Below are 19,959 nucleotides of genomic sequence, written 5' to 3'. Positions count from 1 at the left end.
TCTTGACCTCCTATCTCGACCTCCTATCCCGACCCATCACATGTGTACCAGGTATTAAAATATCTCCAGCCGTACGTAAGTTATGTGAGAACATACATTTCCCATTGATTTGCATGGGACTTTAAACAAAATCCCTGACACTCACAAATGGGGGTAGTTAAGGGTTAAATTAACTATCCTATATTTTAAGTGGACATATAAGTAACATGTGACCAAGTATTATCGAAATATCTCCAGCCGTTTGGAAGTTACGCAGTAACCTATGTTTCCCATAGACTTGTATGGGACTTTAAACAAAAACCCCGACCCTGGCAAATGGGGGTGAGTAAGGGTTAAATCACCTATCCTGTTTTTGTTGTTGACATATAAGTAACATGTGTGCCAAGTTTCATGTTAATATCTTTAGCCGTTTGGACGTGATGCTGGAACATACACACACACACATACACACACACATTGAGTTTTATATATAGACTAGCTGAGTACCCGGCGCTGCCCATTTTTTCCTTCCTAATACTTGTTGGGGAGGAAAATAAACAAAGGAGGAAGCTTTTGACTTTATATCCCGTCCTCAAATATTGTTGTCATATCCCAACCCCATATCCCGTCCTCCCATCCCTTCCTCTTATCCCATCCTCCTATCTCAACCTCCTATCCCGTCCTCATATATCAACCTCCTATCCCGACCTCCTATCCTGACCCATAATATGTGTACCAGGTATTAAAATATCTCCAGCCGTACGGAAGTTATGTGGGAACATACGTTTCCCATTGATTTGCATGGGACTTTAACCCCTTAAGGACCCAGCCATTTTACACCTCAGGACCCGGCCATTTTTTGCACATCTGACCACTGTCACTTTAAACATTAATAACTCTGGAATGCTTTTAGTTATCATTCTGATTCCGAGATTGTTTTTTCGTGACATATTCTACTTTAACATAGTGGTAAAATTTTGTGGTATCTTGCATCCTTTCTTGGTGAAAAATCCCCAAATTTTATGAAAAATTTGAAAATGTTGCATTTTTCTAACTTTGAAGCTCTCTGCTTGTAAGGAAAATGGATATTCCAAAAAATTTTTTTTTTTATTCACATATACAATATGTCTATTTTATGTTTGCATCATAAAATTGACGTGTTTTTACTTTTGGAAGACACCAGAGGGCTTCAAAGTTCAGCAGCAATTTTCCAATTTTTCACAAAATTTCCAAACTCAAACTCCAATTTTTCATGGACCAGTTCAGGTTTGAAGTGGATTTGAAGGGTCTTCATTTTAGAAATACCCCACAAATGACCCCATTATAAAAACTGCACCCCCCAAAGTATTCAAAATGACATTCAGTCCGCGTTTTAACCCTTTAGGTGTTTCACAGGAATAACAGCAAAGAGAAGGAGAAAATTCACAATCTCCATTTTTTACACTCGCATGTTCTTGTAGACCCAATTTTTGAATTTTTACAAGGGGAAAAAGGAGAAAATGTATACTTATATTTGTAGCCCAATTTCTCTCGAGTAAGCACATACCTCATATGTCTATGTAAAGTGTTCGGCGGGCGCAGTAGAGGGCTCAGAAGCGAAGGAGCGACAAGGGGATTTTGGAGAGTACGTTTTTTTTAAATGGTTTTTGGGGGGCATGTTGCATTTAGGAAGCCCCTATGGTGCCAGAACAGCAAAAATCCCCCACATGGCATACCATTTTGGAAACTAGACCCCTTGAGGTACGTAACAAGGAATAAAGTGAGCCTTAATACCCCACAGGTGTTTCACGACTTTTGCATATGTAAAAAAATAAAAATAAAATGTCACTAAAATGTGTGTTTCCCCCCAAATTTCACATTTTTGCAAGGGTTAATAGCAGAAAATACCCCCCAAACATTGTAACCCCATCTCTTCTGAGTATGAAGGTACCCCATAAGTTGACCTGAGGTGTACTATGGGTGAACTACAATGCTCAGAAGAGAAGGAGTCATATTTGGCTTTTTGAGAGCAAATTTTGCTCGGGGGCATGTCGCATTTAGGAAGCCCCTATGGTGCCAGGACAGCAAAAAAAAAACACATGGCATACCATTTTGGAAACTAGACCCCTTGTGGAACGTAACAAGAAATAAAGTGAGCCTTAATACCCCACAGGGGTTTCACGACTTTTGCATACGTAAAAAAAAAAATTAAAAAAAAATCACTAAAAGGTGTGTTTCCCCCCCAAATTTCACATTTTTGCAAGGGTTAATAGCAGCAAATACCCCCCAAAATTTGTAACCTCATCTCTTCTGAGTATGGAGGTACCCCAAAAGTTGACCTGAAGTGCACTACGGGCGAACTAAAATGCTCAGAAGAGAAGGAGTCATATTTGGCTTTTTGAGAGCAAATTTTGCTCGGGGGGCATGTCGCATTTAGGAAGCCCATATGGTGCCAGGACAGCAAAATAACCCCCACATGGCTTACCATTTTGGAAACTAGACCCCTTGAGGAATGTAGGAAGGCGTAAAGTGAGCATTTACCCCCCACTGGTGTCTGTCATATCTTTGGAACAGTGGGCTGTACAACATTTTTAATTTGCACAGCCCACTCTTCCAAAGATCTGTCAGACACCAGTGGGGTGTAAATTCTCACTGCACCCCTCATTACATTCCGTGAGGGGTGTAGTTTCCGAAATGGGGTCACATGTGGGGTTTTGTTTTTTTTGCGTTTGTCAAAACCGCTGTAACAATCAGCCACCCCTGTGCAAATCACCTCAAATGTACATGGCGCACTCTCCCTTCTGGGCCTTGTTGTGCGCCCCCAGAGCAGTTTGCGCCCACATATGGGGTATCTCCGTACTCGGGAGAAATTGCATTACAAATTTTGGGGGGCTTTTTTCCCTTTTACCTCTTGTCAAAATGAAAAGTATAGGGCAACACCAGCATGTTAGTGTAAAAAGTTTATTTTTTTTACACTAACATGCTGGTGTAGACCCCAACTTCACCTTTTCATAAGGGGTGAAAGGAGAAAAAGACCCCCAAGATTTGTTAGTCAATTTCTCCCGAGTACGGCGATACCCCATATGTGGCCCTAAACTGTTGCCTTGAAATACGACAAGGCTCCAAAGTGAGAGCGCCCTGCGCATTTGAGGCCTGAATTAGGGATTTGCATAGGGGTGGACATAGGGGTATTCTACGCCAGTGATTCCCAAACAGGGTGCCTCCAGCTGTTGCAAAATTCCCAGCATGCCTGGACAGTCAACGGCTGTCCGGCAATACTGGGAGTTGTTGTTTTGCAACAGCTGGAGGCTCCATTTTGGAAACAGTGGCATACCAGACGCTTTCATTTTTATTGGGGAGGGAGGGGGGCTGTGTAGGGGTATGTGTATATGTAGTGTTTTTTACTTTTTATTTTATTTTGTGTTAGTGTAGTGTAGTGTTTTTAGGGTACAGTCGCACGGGCGGGGGATTACAGCGAGTTTGAGCTGCCGCGCAAAATTTGCTGCATTGCAAACTTGCAGCCCGATACTCACTGTAAGCCCCCTGCCCATGTGAGTGTACCCTGTAAATTCACAGGGGGGGGGGGGGGACCTCCAGCTGTTGCAAAACTACTACTCCCAGCATGCCTGAGAATGTTTGGGAGTTGTGGTTTTGCAACAGCTGGAGGCACACGGGTTGGGAAACACTGAGTTAGGAAACAATGTTTCCCAACCAGTGTGCCTCCAGCTGTTGTAAAACCACAACTCCCAAACATTCTCAGGCATGCTGGGAGTAGTAGTTCGGCAACATCTTTAGAGCCAGATGTTGCCGAACTACAACTCCCAGCATGCTTGGAGTTGTAGTTTTGCAACATCTGGAGGACTACAGTTTGCAGACCACTAATACAGTGGTTCCCAATCTGTGCCCTTCCAGATGTTGCAAAACTACAACCCCCAGTATGCCAAAACTGTCCAGGCATGCTGGGAGTTGTAGTTCTGCAACATCTGAAGGGCCAGATGTTACAGCACTACAACTCCCAGCATGCCTGGACAGTAAGGGCATGCTGAGGATGTGTAGTTTTGCAACATCTGGAAGGGCACAGTGGTCTCCAAACTGTGGACCTCCAGATGTTGCAAAACTGCAACTCCCAGCATGTTTACAGGGTCCTATTACAGCAATGCATGTCGCTTTACGGCGACGTGCATTGCTGTAAAGGGCCCGACCGCGGCTGAAGATCCACTCACCTGTCGCCGCCGCCATCTTCCTCGCCGGGATCCGGGTCTTCAGGGACGAGGTAAGTACCGGGGCCGGTCCCCAGCACTCCCCCGTCCCCCGCCGCGTCCTCCGGTCTTCCTCCCGTCCTCTTCGGACTTTCAGGGGCCGGGCAGGACGGGAGGAAGTAACCGCCCCCACTCCTGCGATTGGTCGGTTAACTAACCGACAGATCGCAGGGTATAGGAGGAGGTGGCAGGCTTGCCACCTCGCTCCTATACGTTAGCATGGTCCTGGCTGTCTGTGACAGCCGGGATCATGCAAAATTACCGGGTGGTCGGGTCCCAGAGACCCGATCAGCCCGGTATCGCCGCAGATCGCAAGGGCGATTTCCCTTGCGATTTGCGGCGATCGCCGACATGGGGGGCCTACATGGCCCCCCTCGGCGTTTGCCCTGGATGCCTGCTGAAGGATTTCAGCAGGCATCCAGTTCCGATCTCTGCCCGGCGAGCGGCAGAGACCGGAAAACGCCAGGACGTACGGGGACGTCCTGGGTCCTTAAGGCCCAGGGTGCGGGGACGTCCCCGTACGTCCTGGGTCCTTAAGAGGTTAAACAAAATCCCGACCCTCACAAATGGGGTAGTTTAGGGTTGAATTAACTATCCTGTATTTTAAGTGGACATATAAGTTATATGTGACCAAGTATTATCGAAATATCTCCAGCCGTTTGGAAGTTATGCAGTAACCTATGTTTCCCATAGACTTGTATGGGACTTTAAACAAAAACCCCGACCCTGGCAAATGGGGGTGAGTAAGGGTTAAATTACCTATCCTATGCTGTTAACATATAAGTAACATGTGTGCCAAGTATCATGTTAATATCTTTAGCCGTTTGGACATGAAGCTGGAACATACACACTTACACACACACACATACATACATACACATACACACACACACACACACACACACATACATACACACATACACACACATTGGCCCTCATTTACTAAAGGAGAACCAACGTTTTTTCTCGGGTATTGCGCCCAAAATTTGGTCGCATCCCGCGTGCGACCAAATCTGCGCCCAAAATTTAGGCGCACAATCTACATTTTCAAAAACACTCAGAGAGTTTAATTTAACCTACAAAATGGGCGTGGTTTACTCAAAAATGGGCGTTAACCCGACAAAATGGAAAAATCACTCGGAGTAATTGTGAAATCACTCTGAAAAAAGTGGGATTTCTCAACTCTGAAAAACCGACAGCCCAGGGGTCGAGTGAAAATGGAAAAATGGAGTGTTTTTGAGGAAGGGACAGCTGACCATTGTGGTTCATGATTAAATTACTTGTTTTATACTTTAAAGCATTTTTAACCCCTCAACGCTTTTATGATTAAATTATGTAATAGATTTTTTAAATTTATATATATATATATATATATATATATATATATATATTATTTTTTTTTTCAAAAAAACTTTTGGGTTGTTAACCCATTAACAATAATGAATGTAAAGTTACATCCTTGTGCAGAGTAACTTTACTTTATTTATCTGGTTTAATTTTTATTTTTCCAGTGCAACACTTTTTATTCCCATGTGACAGAATTTAATATCGTGCGACACAAAAAAAAACGACACATGCGACAGATTAGTAAATCACAAGGAAAAAAAAAGACGAGTACACTGAAAAAAAAAACTAACAGACACTCCAGTCTTTGTAAATGAGGGCTATCCCGACCTCCTATCCCGACCTCCTATCCCGACCTCCTATCCCGACTTCCTATCCCGTCCTCCTATCCCATCCTCCTATCCCGACCTCCTATCCTGTCCTCCTATCCCGACATCCTATCCCGTCGTCATATCTCGACCTCCTATCTCGACCTCCCATCCCGTCCTCCCATCCCGTCCTCCTATCTCGACCTCCTATCCCGACCTCCTATCCCGACCTCCTATCCCGACCTCCTATCCCGACCTCCTATCCCGTCCTCCTATCTCTAACTCCTATCCCGACCTCCCATCCCGTCCTCATATCTCGACCTGTAATATGTGTACAAGGTATTGAAATATCTACAGCCGTACGGAAGTTATGTGGGAACATACATTTCCCATTGATTTGCATGGGACTTTAAACCAAAACCCCGACCCTCACAAATGGGGGTAGTTTACGGTTAAATTAACTATCCAATACTTTAAGTGCACATATAAGTAAAATGTGACCTAGTATTATCCAGATCCGGAATAGCCCCTGGGCGAAGCAGTCCGCCAACCGCTAGGCAGCACCACCACGCCGGCCCAGCAGGGGGCGCAACTCTTTCCTCAGCAGGCGCCGCTGACTGCAAGAACCGCCTCCTTGACCGCTCCCTCGACGCACTTGGGTCATTATCCCGGGGTAAAGGAGCAGACCAGCCGGTGTCAGCCCCCCTTGTCACAGGACCTCTCTCACGCCGGGCCACACTCCTGCCTGGAACATCAGCAGGAGCCCCGGCCACCATCTCCTCACCTCTGCCATTCTGAAGAACCAGAGGAGGGACGCGGAAGTAAGCCCTCCCCCTGGCCGGACCCCGACCGCTGGTGAGAATTCCTCCGAGACACCCGCAGCAAGGCAGGGGAATTGAGACCTGGCGCAGGCACCCTGCTTGGGCTTCTGACGTGCCATCGGGACCAGGGGGGGGGAAAGAGTCAGGGCTCAGCTGGTCAGGGGCCCCTGTGCACCGGGAACCGCGCCGCGGGCTTGAAAGTTCACTCACTGCTGGCCGCCCGGCACCCGGTACTGCCCACATTTGCTCCTGTAGTTACTCTCCGCCACGGTCCTCCTCCGCAGCCCGGAGCTGAGAAAGCAAGGCTTTCACATCCATCAGGAGCGCAGCAGTAAAGGTACCTCTTCTTCTGTTTATTCACGCCGGAGTGAGCTCTCCTCACCTCCGTCACTGTCTGAAGCTATAGTCCTGTCCCTCTTGAACTCTTCCTGACAACCCATAGCCCTGTGGCCTCACGTACATTTACCCCCCCTTAAAGGGCCAGGGTTAATTACCTAGCCTTATTAACCCCCCAAAATTGAGTGAAGGAGTCTCTAACGCCCCCATCACGCCCCTCCACTCCGTTTTGCTCCCATTCAGGTGTCCCCAAAACATTTGTCACAATATTGTATCATCATTACTTAGGAACATCGGAATGTCGTTTTTACCCATTAATAATCTAATATAAAACCAGGTAAATCTTATATTGTTCTCAAGCATGAGAAAGATGAGAAAAAGCACAGACTATGATACAATTGTGTATCAAAAACGCAGATAAAGCGTGACACTCATTATCTAATGTGAATATAAGCTGATACAAAAATCACTATAATCTTCTCAGGCATGAAAGCAACCACTTACAATAAATGCAAACCTACTAGAGATGTAACAAATTTCTACCATGCTGGAAACATATAAATATAACTATGTATAATATAAAAGTACTCCTCGGCACTGGACATAAAGGACCAAATATTGCTATATATATATATATATATATATATATATATATATATATATATATATATATATATAGGCAAAACATATTAGGGTCCTGTGGAAAACTAGCAAAATATTTCTTTAAACAGCCTTTGTGGTATAGTCATGTGAACAAAAAGAGAAAACTCCATTTCACACTAGTAATGAAGGATAACATCTTGTTTCATATTGAGGCCCTTCGGGAATCTAGTATCTATTTTTAGGATCCAGTATATTTCACGATCCATAAGCTTTTGGCTATGATTGTCTACACTCCGAGGTGATTTTTCTATGATAAAGTTACAAGGAATCAAGAGAGTATCTTGTCCTCGGGGGTTTGCAATCATAGGCAAAAGCTTATGGATCGTGAAATATACTGGATCCTAAAATTAGATACTAGATTCCCAAGGGCCTCAATATGAGACAAGAGGTTATCCTTCATTACTAGTGTGAATTGGAGTTTTCTTTTTTTGTTCACATGAGCATCTGATTACAAAGGCACTTTAATGGTCTATTCACACATACAGTATTCTGCGCAGATTTGATGCACAGGATTTTGTGCTGCAGATTTCAATGTAAACTAAATGACTGGACACAGCTTCAAATCCTGCGCATCAAATCTGCACAGCATACTGTACATGTGCATAGACTCTAAAGAAATATTTTGCTTATTTTCCACAGGACCCTAATATGTTTTGCTTATACAATATATATATATATATATATATATATATATATATATATATATATATATATATATATATATATGTGTGTATATATATATACATACATATTTGGTCCTTTATGCCCAGTGCCGAGGAGTACTTCTATATTCTACATTATACATAATTATATTTATATGTTTCCAGCATGGCACAAATTTGCTACATCTCTAGTAGGTTTGCATTCATTGTAAGTGGTTGCTTTCATGCCTGAGAAGATTTTAGTGATTTTTGTATCAGCTTATATTCACATTAGATAATGAGTGCAGTATAGTTCCCCCACATAGGTTGGCAGTACAGTTCCCCCCACATTAGGTGCAGTACAGTTCCCCCCACATTAGGTGCAGTACAGTTCCCCCCACATTAGGTTAGTAGTATAGTTCCCCCACATTAGGTGCAGTACAGTTCCCCCCACATTAGGTGAAGTACAGTTCCCCCCCACATTAGGTGCAGTACAGTTCCTCCACATTAGGTGCAGTACAGTTCCCCCACATTAGGTGCAGTACAGTTCCCCCACATTAGGTTGGCTGTATAGTTCCCCCCACATTAGGTGTAGGACAGTTCCCCCCACATTAGGTGCAGGACAGTTCCCCCCACATTAGGTGCAGTACAGTTCCCCCACATTAGGTTGGCTGTATAGTTCCCCCACAAATTAGGTTGGCTGTATAGTTCCCCCACATTGGGTGCAGTACAGTCCCCCCCCTCCACATAAGGTGCAGTGCAGTTCCCCCCACATTAGGTGCAGTACAGTTCTCCACATTAGGTGCAGTATAGTTCACCCACATTAGGTACAGTACAGTTCCCCCACATTAGGTGCAGTACAGTTCCCTCACATTAGGTGCAGTACAGTTCTCCCACATTAGGTGCAGTATAGTTCCCCCACATTAGGTGCAGTATAGTTCTCCACATTAGGTGCAGTATAGCTCCCCACATTAGGTGCAGTACAGTTTCCCCACATTAGGTGCAGTTCAGTTCCCCCACATTAGGTGCAGTACAGTTCTCCACATTAGGTGCAGTACAGTTCCCCCACATTAGGTGCAGTATAGTTCTCCACATTAGATGCAGTACAGTTCCCCCACATTAGGTGCAGTAAAGTTCTCCACATTAGGTGCAGTATAGTTCCCCACATTAGGTGCAGTATAGTTCCTCCACATTAGGTGCAGTATAGTTCTCCACATTAGCTGCAGTATAGCTCCCCACATTAGGTGCAGTATAGTTCTCCCCACATTAGGTGCAGTACAGTTCCCCCACATTAGGTGCAGTACAGTTCCCCCCACATTAGCTGCAGTATAGCTCCCCACATTAGGTGCAGTATAGTTCTCCCCACATTAGGTGCAGTACAGTTTCCCTACACAAGGGTCCAGTACAGTTCCCCCACATTAGGTGCAGTATAGTTCCCCACATTAGGTGCAGTATAGTTCCCACATTAGGTGCAGTACAGTTCCCCCACATTAGGTGCAGTATAGTTCCCCACATTAGGTGCAGTATAGTTCCCCACATTAGGTGCAGTATAGTTTCCCACATTAGGTGCAGTATAGTTCCCCACATTAGGTGCAGTATAGTTCTCCCCACGTTAGGTGCAGTATAGTTCTCCCCACGTTAGGTGCAGTATAGTTCTCCCCACATTAGGTGCAGTATAGTTCTCCCCACATAAGGTGCAGTATAGTTCCCCCACATTAGGTGCAGTATAGTTCCCCCCACATTAGGTGCAGTATAGTTCCCCCCACATTAAGTGCAGTATAGTTCCCCCCACATTAGGTGCAGTATTCTCCACACATTAGGTGCAGTATAGTTCTCCACATTAGATGCAGTATAGCTATAGTGCTCCCCACATTAGGTACAGTATAGTTCCCTGCATTAGGTGCAGTATAGTTCCCCCACAGACATACAGCCTTCAGCCATATGCAGTATATGGCTGGAGGTTGTTTGTCTGCGTATTGCCCCACTTCAGTGTTCCGCCCACAAGTCCTCTGGTACAGGGTCACGATCTACTGCTATGGCCTATAGACCATTGCAGTAGGTCCCGGGACTGGAGGAACGGTGGTCGGAACACCGAAGATGACGTGCTGCCAGCTGGTGCCGGCCGGTGCACGTCCTCCTCGATGCTCCACTCTTCTGTTGCTATGGGCGCACGCAGGGACATCAGTGACGTCCCTGCGTGCCCTACCTCCCGGCGGCCCCTGCATTTTTAAAGTTAACAAGGGGGCCGCGCAGAAAGGTAACAGAGACATCCGTGTGTCCCGAAAAGAACTTTCGGGACACAGGGATATCCAGAATGTGATGGGGGCCCCCTGCGGGCTGCTCAGTGGTGGCCGCGGATCCCCCTTGGGCAGCTGGCAGGGGGCCCTAGGCAATTGCCTGGTTTGCCCTGCCCTAACGCCGACCCTGCATGTAGAAGCATGTGAATAAAATCGATCATGTGGATCTGTAGCTGAGCTGGAGCTTCCATGTTTTTTCATATCACTAGAATGGTACAAATAAGATGTGTAGTTTCAAAAATGGGGTCACTTCTGGGGGTGCGGTATTGTTCTGACAGCTAGAATGCTTTGCAAGATGAAGTGCGGCCTATAATTTGTATAATGATATCCTGAAAGCCAAATGGTGCTCCTCTCCTTTTGGGTGCCACCATGTGGCCATGCAACCAAATATGATCTAAGCGGGGGTATTACCGAACACGGGACGGACAGCGTAATAAAATATGGGGCGCATTTTCTACTTTTCAGATGCAATGTACAAAAAATATGTCCCACAAATAATGCATTTGTGAGAAAAAAAAAGAAAATTTATATTTTTCCACTGACTTTGTAACCATTCCAGCCACACAAAAAGGACTCAAAGTACTCACTTTTGGTCTAGATGAATACTTTAGGGGGTGTAGTTTCCAAAATGGGGTCACTTGTGGGGGTTCTATATGGTTCTGGCAGCTAAAACCCTTTGCAGGCATGAAGTGCGGCCTATAATGCCCTGAAAGCCAAATGGCGCTCCTCTCCTTCTGGGTCCTACCACACGGCCAAGGAACCAAATATGGCCTAAGCGGGGGTATTTCCAAACATGGGCCAAGCAGCTTAATAAAATATAGGGTGCATTTCTTGCAATATCAAAAATGATGTACAAAAAATATGCCCCACAAATGATGTATTTGTGCAAAAAAATACAAATTTCAGATTTTTAACACTGACTTTGTAATAATTCCTGCCAAAAAATATGGTGTTAAAATACTCACTGTACCCACTAGCAAATACTTTGAGGGGTCTAGTTTTTTAAATGGAGTCATTTGGGGGAGGGGGGTGTTCCTATGTTCTACCACCTTCAGATTTCTGCAAACCTTGCATAGCACATAAAAAAACGATGTACTTTTCAAATTTTCTAAATTTCAAGTAAAATTGTTAGGCTTCTAATTAATTTTAAATGTTAATTAAAAACAAAAAAATGCTGTCAAAATAAAGTAGACATCTGAAAGTATAAGTTTCATAAACTATTTGGTCAGTAAGTATAAATATATGAAACCTATTAGTGTTAAAATAGCAAAAATCGTAATTTTTTTTAACATTTCATGATTTTTTGCATTATAAAAAAAAACTACAAATGATATCGGCTTACTTTTACTATGTACATGAAGGACAACTTGTGACAAAAAAACGATGTCAGAATTATCGTGATTGGCAAAACGTTACTAGAGTTATTCTCTAATAAAGACAGACATCCCCGATTTGAAAAAACAGGCCTGGTCTTTCAGAGGCGAACAGGTTTACTTGAGTTGGTCCTTAAGGGGTTAAGGGGTTAAAACACACTAGGGGGAATTTATAAAGGATTAAGGGTGCGTTCACACGCTAGTAGCTAGCAGCAAGTTTCCTGTTGTGGGAAACCCGCTGCGAGTTACGCTACCATTGATTTAAATGGGTCCGCATACAGTCCTCAAATCTGACACTATTGCGGACTGTCTGTGGACCCATTCAAATCAATGGTAGTGTAACTCGCAGAAGGTTTCCCTCAGCGTGAAACCCACTGCTGGTAATAGCGTTTGAATTCACATTTAGACAGTTTTTTTTAGTAGTGAAAAGCCGCAAAAAAGTTACACGCATGTTAAGTGCTACTTTATTAAGCCAATTCACAGTACCGCAGATTACTAAGAAATTACTGTAGACAGTCAAATCTGTGTTAGCGGATATAGTGGTCAGAAATTTATCACTCCAAAATTTTGAAAAAAGATGGAAAAACTGGGGAATTGCAACTTATTTCAAAAATCATCACCAGACAGGGAGGGACCATACTTAGGGACCATACTAAGTAAAATGACTAGGCACAGGCAAATGGTTTAACCTCTAGAGGACACAGTGCCCTAACATGTGTCTCTCCATATGGTACAAAACTACAATTCCCAGCATGCCATAACGGTGTGGACATGCTGGGAGTTATAGTTTTGCAACAGCTGGAGAGTCAAAACTTGTGGCTTGCTGCCCTAACATGTGTCTCTCTATATAGTAGACAACTATAACTCCCAACATGCCTTGAGTTTCAATAAATGTGAATAAGCCCCTCCCCAAAAAGTTACCCTCTTTTCCCATTTTGCAAAAAAAAAAAAAAATAAATAAAAGGAAAAAATATTAAATAAATAAACATATTTACATATTCGATATTACCACATTCAGAAATGTCTGAACTGCTAAAATAAAATGTTGATGGTCCTGTGCAGTGAACGCTGTAAACGTAAAATATACCCAAATTGCAGATTTTTTATCACATATCTCACATATACACAAAAGTGATACTGTTAATAACTACAGATCATGATGCAAAACATGAGCCCTCATACAGCCCCATATACGGAAAATAAGAAAGTTACAGGGGCCCAGCAATGCAATACAGCAATCTACAATTCTTTACACCGCCACTTTTTCCTTTACTGTAAAATGAATTGTGCAGAGATAACTTCTCCTAGGTGTCTATTGCGCAGAATAATTAATCCCAGGCCATATGCCATTTCATTCATTTAAAACCTGTCAGCCCTTTCAAAAAATGGACATTTTTGACTGGAAAACATGTTTACCACAGACATTAATGATAAATTCCCTCTACTGACTAGCTTGAATTGATACATAGGAATAAATCATAGGGGCTGCCATCTCCTTCTTCATCAGAGCCCAATACACAGACCACAGCCATGATCTTACTGCCCAACCACCCTTATACTGCCCTGGTAACCTGTCCCTATGGTGGTGTCCAGATACTGTATAGTATACCGTACCTTGTATGGTGGTCCCCAAAGTCAGAGTTACTTCGTTCCAGTAGCGTCCTCCTGGTGGGATAACCCCTAGTCGCCTCTTCCTTCTTCAATTTTGTCATGTTTATATGTATATTTAATTGCAAATTTAATTGTGTATATATAGTGTTGCAGGACCTTAGGTCATGTGACTAGTGTTAAAGGAGTAGTCCAATGGTGAAAAATTCTATACAGTTAGCAACAGTTTAAAAAGTTATATAACTTTGTAATATACTCACATAACCCATCTGGAACGGAAAGTACCTTTTTCAGTGATTTCTCTCTAGACCGGAAGCGCTGCATAATCAAGCATCTCGACCTACGCTTCTTCCACAGTCTTGGCCATTTTGTGGTCAGCTCGTCATTCCTTTCCTCATAGTGCACGGTGTCGCCCGGCCCATTGTTTGAATAGTCATTCATTCATATCCTCCCCCTGTACAGCCCCTCTCCTCCACCGTGCAGCGATTGGCACCTTCAGCTCGCCGAAGTTTGCTGAAGCTACAGCGGGGAGGAGCAAGGGCAGAGGCCGAGGTCCGCACGTCTGCAGGAGATAGGTGATAAGTCACGCCCCCTCACCCCCCCCCTCCCGGAGGATGGAGAACGCAGCTCTGCATAATACAAGAAGACAGGGGGAGAATGAGGACGTATACAGCTCCTACCCTCCCTCAGCTCTGTCTACACAGGAGCTCATTTATCACGGGGAGGTTTCAAGTTTGCGGGGGGGGGGGGGGGGTTTGGGGGAGGGAGGACGTATGTGTGAAGGAGACATAATACACGGGCTGGGGATGTATTATACTGTATCATATTGCAGGAGAATAAATATCATATTGGGGATGATTTATATGTGTTATCTGCTAACCACGCCACGTTTTTCAAATACGGTTACCGTATACGGTTTTCCACAAAAAAACGTATGGCAAAACAGTATGCAACCGTGTACAACCGTATGACTCCAAATACGGGTTTTCCCCGTATACGGTTCCAAAATGTATGTACGGTTCTATCCGTTTGCATCCGTTTTTGCCAACGGTTTTGCTATTTTATTGGAATTAGTTTTCAAGCAATTTAATAAAGTTACTGTTGTTCTATTGAAATTCCTTCTGCGCATGTGTCAACTTCAAAAACGGATTAGAAAAACCGTGTGCAACCGTATTCTGAAATTCTGTGTACGGTTCTCATAGACAACAATGTTAAAAGAACCGCATACGGTTCGCATACGGTTTTCCAACCGGAGGCAAAAACGTGGTCGACAGCGTTTTTGCCTACGGTTGAAAAATCGGCAAAACCGTATCCTAGGCAAAACGGATGCAACCGTACACAACATTTGGAATACGGTTTACAATGCATTCTCTATGCATGCGGTTTCGGATACGGTCGTATACGTTTTTTTGCGGAAAACCGTATACGGTTACCGTATTTGAAAATCGTAGTGTGAACCCAGCCTTAGGGGGGACTCCTGAATGACACATGCTGGGAGTTGTAGTCCCTGTTATGTGTGTGTATGCTAGTGTTTCCAAACCAGTGTGCCTCCAGCTGTTGCAAAACTACAACTCCCAGCATGCCCTGACAGACTTTGAGCATGCTGAGAGTTGTAGATTTGCAACAGCTGGAGGCATACTGGTTGGGAAACACTGTTATAGCCTATTCAGCCTACACATCATGTTACACCAGTGTTTCCCAACCAGTGTGGCTGCAGCTGTTGCAAAACTAAAACTCCTAGCATGCCCAAAGGCTGTCAATGGCATGCTGGGAGTTGTAGTTTTGCAACACCTGGAGGCACCGTGGTTGGGAAACACTGGTGTATGAACTACAACTCCCAGGAGACTACTTGCGTGATCGAGTGTATACAGCAGAGTTGAGTGTGTGATCATATGTATACAGCAGAACGGAGTGTGTGATCGAGTGTATACAGTAGAGCCGAGTGTGTGATCGAGTGTATACAGCAGAGCCGAGTATGTGATCATATGTATACAGTAGAGCCGAGTGTGTGATCATATGTATACAGCAGAGCCGAGTGTGCGATCGAGTGTATACAGCAGAGCCGAGTGTGTGATCTTATGTATACAGCAGAGCCGAGTGTGCGATCATATGTATACAGCAGAGCCGAGTGTGCGATCATATGTATACAGCAGAGCAGAGTGTGCGATCATATGTATACAGCAGAGCAGAGTGTGCGATCATATGTATACAGCAGAGCTAAGTGTGTGGTCATATGTATACAGCAGAGCAGAGTGTGCGATCATATGTATACAGCAGAGCCGAGTGTGCGATCATATGTATACAGCAGAGCCGAGTGTGTGATCATATGTATACAGCAGAGTTGAGTGTGTGATCATATGTATACAGCAGAACAGAGTGTGCGATCGAGTGTATACAGCAGAGCCGAGTGTGTGATCGAGTGTATACAGCAGAGCCGAGTGTGTGATCATATGTATACAGCAAAGCCGAGTGTGCGATCATATGTATACAGCAGAGCAGAGTGTACAATCATATGTAAACAGCAGAGCCGAGTGTGCGATCATATGTATACAGCAGAGCCGAGTGTGTGATCATATGTAAACAGCAGAGCCGAGTGTGTGATCGAGTGTATACAGCAGAGCCGAGTGTGCGATAATATGTATACAGCAGAGCCGAGTGTGCGATCATATGCATACAGCAGAGCAGAGGCTCTGCTGTATACACAGGATCACACACACTGCTCTACTGTATACATATGATCACACACTCGGCTCTGCTGTATACATATGATCACACACTCGGCTCTGCTGTATACATATAATCACACACTCGGCTCTGCTGTATACACTTGATCACACACTCGGCTCTGCTGTATACACTCGATCACACACTCGGCTCTGCTGTACACACTTGGCTCTGTTGTATACACTCAATCACGCAAGTAGTCTCCCCCCGAGATTGCGGGGACGCGATCTACTAAAGGCCGACGCGATGATGTCACATCATCGTGCCGGTGCCTAGAGATCCCGTGCCGGCGCCATGAGATCCCGTCCCTGCAGCCTGCATACTGTAAGTAAGAAGAGTATGCTCAGGGCCCAGGGGATTAGGGGTACAGAATATGTGCCACTGTTAGGGGCACTATATCGTACAGGAGGAGGGGGGAGAGGGCAGAGAAAAGGGAATATTTAATGAGGGGCTGCAGGGCAAAGCACAGGGGGTATTATATGTGAAGAACACATGACAATGGGGCCCTCTGTGCTGTGCCTCTCACATATAATGCCATCTATGCTGTGCCCCTCACATATAATGCCCCCTTGCTGTGCCCCACACATCTAAATGATATGTGTGGGGCACAGCACAGGGGGCATTATATGTGTGGGGCACAGCACAGGGGGGCATTATATTTGAGGGGCACAGCACAGGGGGGCATTATATGTGAGGGGCGCATGGTGGGGACATTATATATGAGGGGCGCATGATGGGACATTATATGTGAGGGGCACAGCACAGGGGGGCATTATATGTGTGGGGCACAGGGGGCAATATATGTGAGAGGCACAGCACAGGGGGCAATATATGTGTGGGGCACAGCACAGGGGGGCATTATATGATACAATGCCCCCTGTTCTGTGCCCCACACATATAATGCCACCTGTGCTGTGCCCCACACATATAATTTATATGTGTGGGGCACATCAAGGGGGCATTATATGTGAGGGGCACAGCACAGGGGGGGGCATTATATGATATAATGCCCCCTGTTCTGTGCCCCACATATATAATGCCCCCTGTGCTTTGCCCCTCACATATATTGCCCCCTGTGCTGTGCCTCTCACATATATTGCCCTCTGTGCTGTGCCCCTCACATATAATGTCCCATCATGCGCCCCTCATATATAATGTCCCCATCATGCGCCCCTCACATATAATGCCCCCTGAGGGGACAGTATATGTGAGGGGCACAGCACAGGGGGCATTATATGTGAGAGGCACATGACAGGAGCATTATATGTGAGAGGCACAGCACAGAGGGCATTATTATGTGGGAGAACAGGACGGGTCATAATTATTATATGTAGGGGCACAAGATGGGGCATTATTACTATATGTGAAGGCACAGAGTGTTTTGCATTTCAGAAGTATAGTGTATATTATGAGGAATTTCTGGGGTGGTACGTTTTTTAGGGGCCACAATACATTCCGGTATTTTACTCAGAGGGTGCACTACACAGCAAGTTATATTCAGAGAGTGCAGTGTGTGGTAGTATTACATTTAGAGGGCACAGTGTGTGGTAGTATTATATTCAGATGGTACGGTGTGTGGCGGTATTATATGCAGAGGGTACAGTATGTTGTATATTCAGAGTCTGTACAGTGTGTCAGAATTATATTCAGAGGGTGCAGTGTGTGATAGTATTATATTTAGAGGGTGCAGTGGGTGGTAGTTTTATATTCAGAGGGTACGGTGTGTGGCGGTATTTTATGCAGAGGGTACAGTATGTTGTATATTCAGAGTGTGTACAGTGTGTCAGAATTATATTCAGAGGGTGCAGTGTGTGATAGTATTATATTTAGAGGGTGCAGTGTGTGATAGTATTATATTTAGAGGGTGCAGTGTGTGATAGTATTATATTTAGAGGGTGCAGTGTGTGATAGTATTATATTTAGAGGGTGCAGTGTGTGATAGTATTATATTTAGAGGGTGCAGTGTGTGGTAGTATTATATTCAGAGAGTACAGTGTGTTGTATATTCAGGGGGTACAGTGTGTCAGAATTATATTCAGAGGCTGTGTGCCAGTATTATATTCAAAGAATACAGTGTTTGACAGTATTATAATAATTATTTTTTTCATATAGAGGATCAGAATCAGCTGACATAGTGAGCAGCCATCTGGGCATCAAGTTCTGCAGAGAGAAGATTTAGCTGGAACAAATCCTGGCGGTATGTACCAACTGAATTACTTAAGGAAAGACTATAGAGAAGACGTCACCTGTAATCACTGATATCATTGTGTATTCTCCTCACTATAGAGAAGACGTCACCTGTAGTCACTGATATCATTGTGTATTCTCCTCACTATAGAGAAGACATCACCTGTGGTCACTGATTTTATTGTGTATTCTCCTCACTATAGAGAAGAAGTCACCTGTAGTCACTGATATCACTATGTATTCTCCTCACTATAGAGAAGACGTCATCTGTAGTCACTGATATCATTGTGTATTCTCCTCACTATAGAGATGTCACCTGTAATCACTGATATCATTGTGTATTCTCCTCACTATAGAGAAGATGTCACCTGGTGTCAATTATATAATTGTCTATTCTCCTCACTATAGAGATGTCACCTGTAATCACTGATATCATTGTGTATTCTCTTCACTATAGAGATGTCACCTGTAATCACTGATATCATTGTGTATTCTCCTTACTATAGAGGAGACGTCACCTGTAATCACTGATATCATTGTGTATTCTCCTCACTATAGAGAAGACGTCACCTGTAGTCACTGATATCATTGTGTATTCTCCTCACCATATAGAAGACATCACCTGTGGTCACTGATTTTATTGTGTATTCTCCTCACTATAGAGAAGAAGTCACCTGTAGTCACTGATATCACTATGTATTCTCCTCACTATAGAGAAGACGTCATCTGTAGTCACTGATATCATTGTGTATTCTCCTCACTATAGAGGAGATGTCACCTGTAATCACTGATATCATTGTGTATTCTCCTCACTATAGAGAAGATGTCACCTGGTGTCAATGATATAATTGTCTATTCTCCTCACTATAGAGATGTCACCTGTAATCACTGATATCTTTGTGTATTCTCTTCACTATAGAGATGTCACCTGTAATCACTGGTATCATTGTGTATTCTCCTTACTATAGAGGAGACGTCACCTGTAATCACTGATATCATTGTGTATTCTCCTCACTATAGAGAAGACTCTGGATCCGCCCCTGCTTTGGGGTCATTTTTGCTTGTGTGGGGGCGTACATTATGTTACGTGAAGAGGATGATGGGAGCTGAGACTCCATAACCAGGAAGTGCTGCTATTTTCACAGTGGCATAGCATACAAACGGGATGGGGCAGACATATAATGAAAAGTGCGGTGGCATCATGGAGTCAACGTCTAACCTGTGGCAGGTACTTATTTTCAGATTTTTCACTATTGGATATCTCCTTTAATTCTATTAGAGTATGTTGAAGGACCTTCCTAGGTCACATGGGTGGTCACATGTCTAGACCATAATGCCTTGTAAAATGAATGACAGATGGTATGGACCAATGGGCTCAAGGCCAGACCCTGCCCATATAAGGGAGCTGCCAGCCAATCCTCGCTCTCTTGCTCCTGAGCT

General features: G+C 44.2%; 1 long non-coding RNA gene across 1 annotated transcript; it reads left to right on the top strand.

The window, feature by feature from the left end:
* The first annotated feature begins 6,454 nt into the window (after nucleotides 1-6,454).
* On the top strand, nucleotides 6,455-19,725 carry LOC130369436 (uncharacterized). The gene is made up of 3 exons (XR_008892748.1): nucleotides 6,455-6,724; nucleotides 18,445-18,529; nucleotides 19,540-19,725. It is a non-coding gene; the product is annotated as an uncharacterized LOC130369436 (long non-coding RNA).
* The last annotated feature ends 234 nt before the right edge of the window (nucleotides 19,726-19,959 follow it).

The sequence above is a fragment of the Hyla sarda genome, chromosome 4, assembly GCF_029499605.1.
Source record: "Hyla sarda isolate aHylSar1 chromosome 4, aHylSar1.hap1, whole genome shotgun sequence".
In the NCBI taxonomy this organism is placed as follows: Eukaryota; Metazoa; Chordata; class Amphibia; order Anura; family Hylidae; genus Hyla; species Hyla sarda.
The sequence above is the reverse complement of the archived record's forward strand: the minus strand, read 5'-3'. Positions and strand labels throughout refer to the sequence as shown.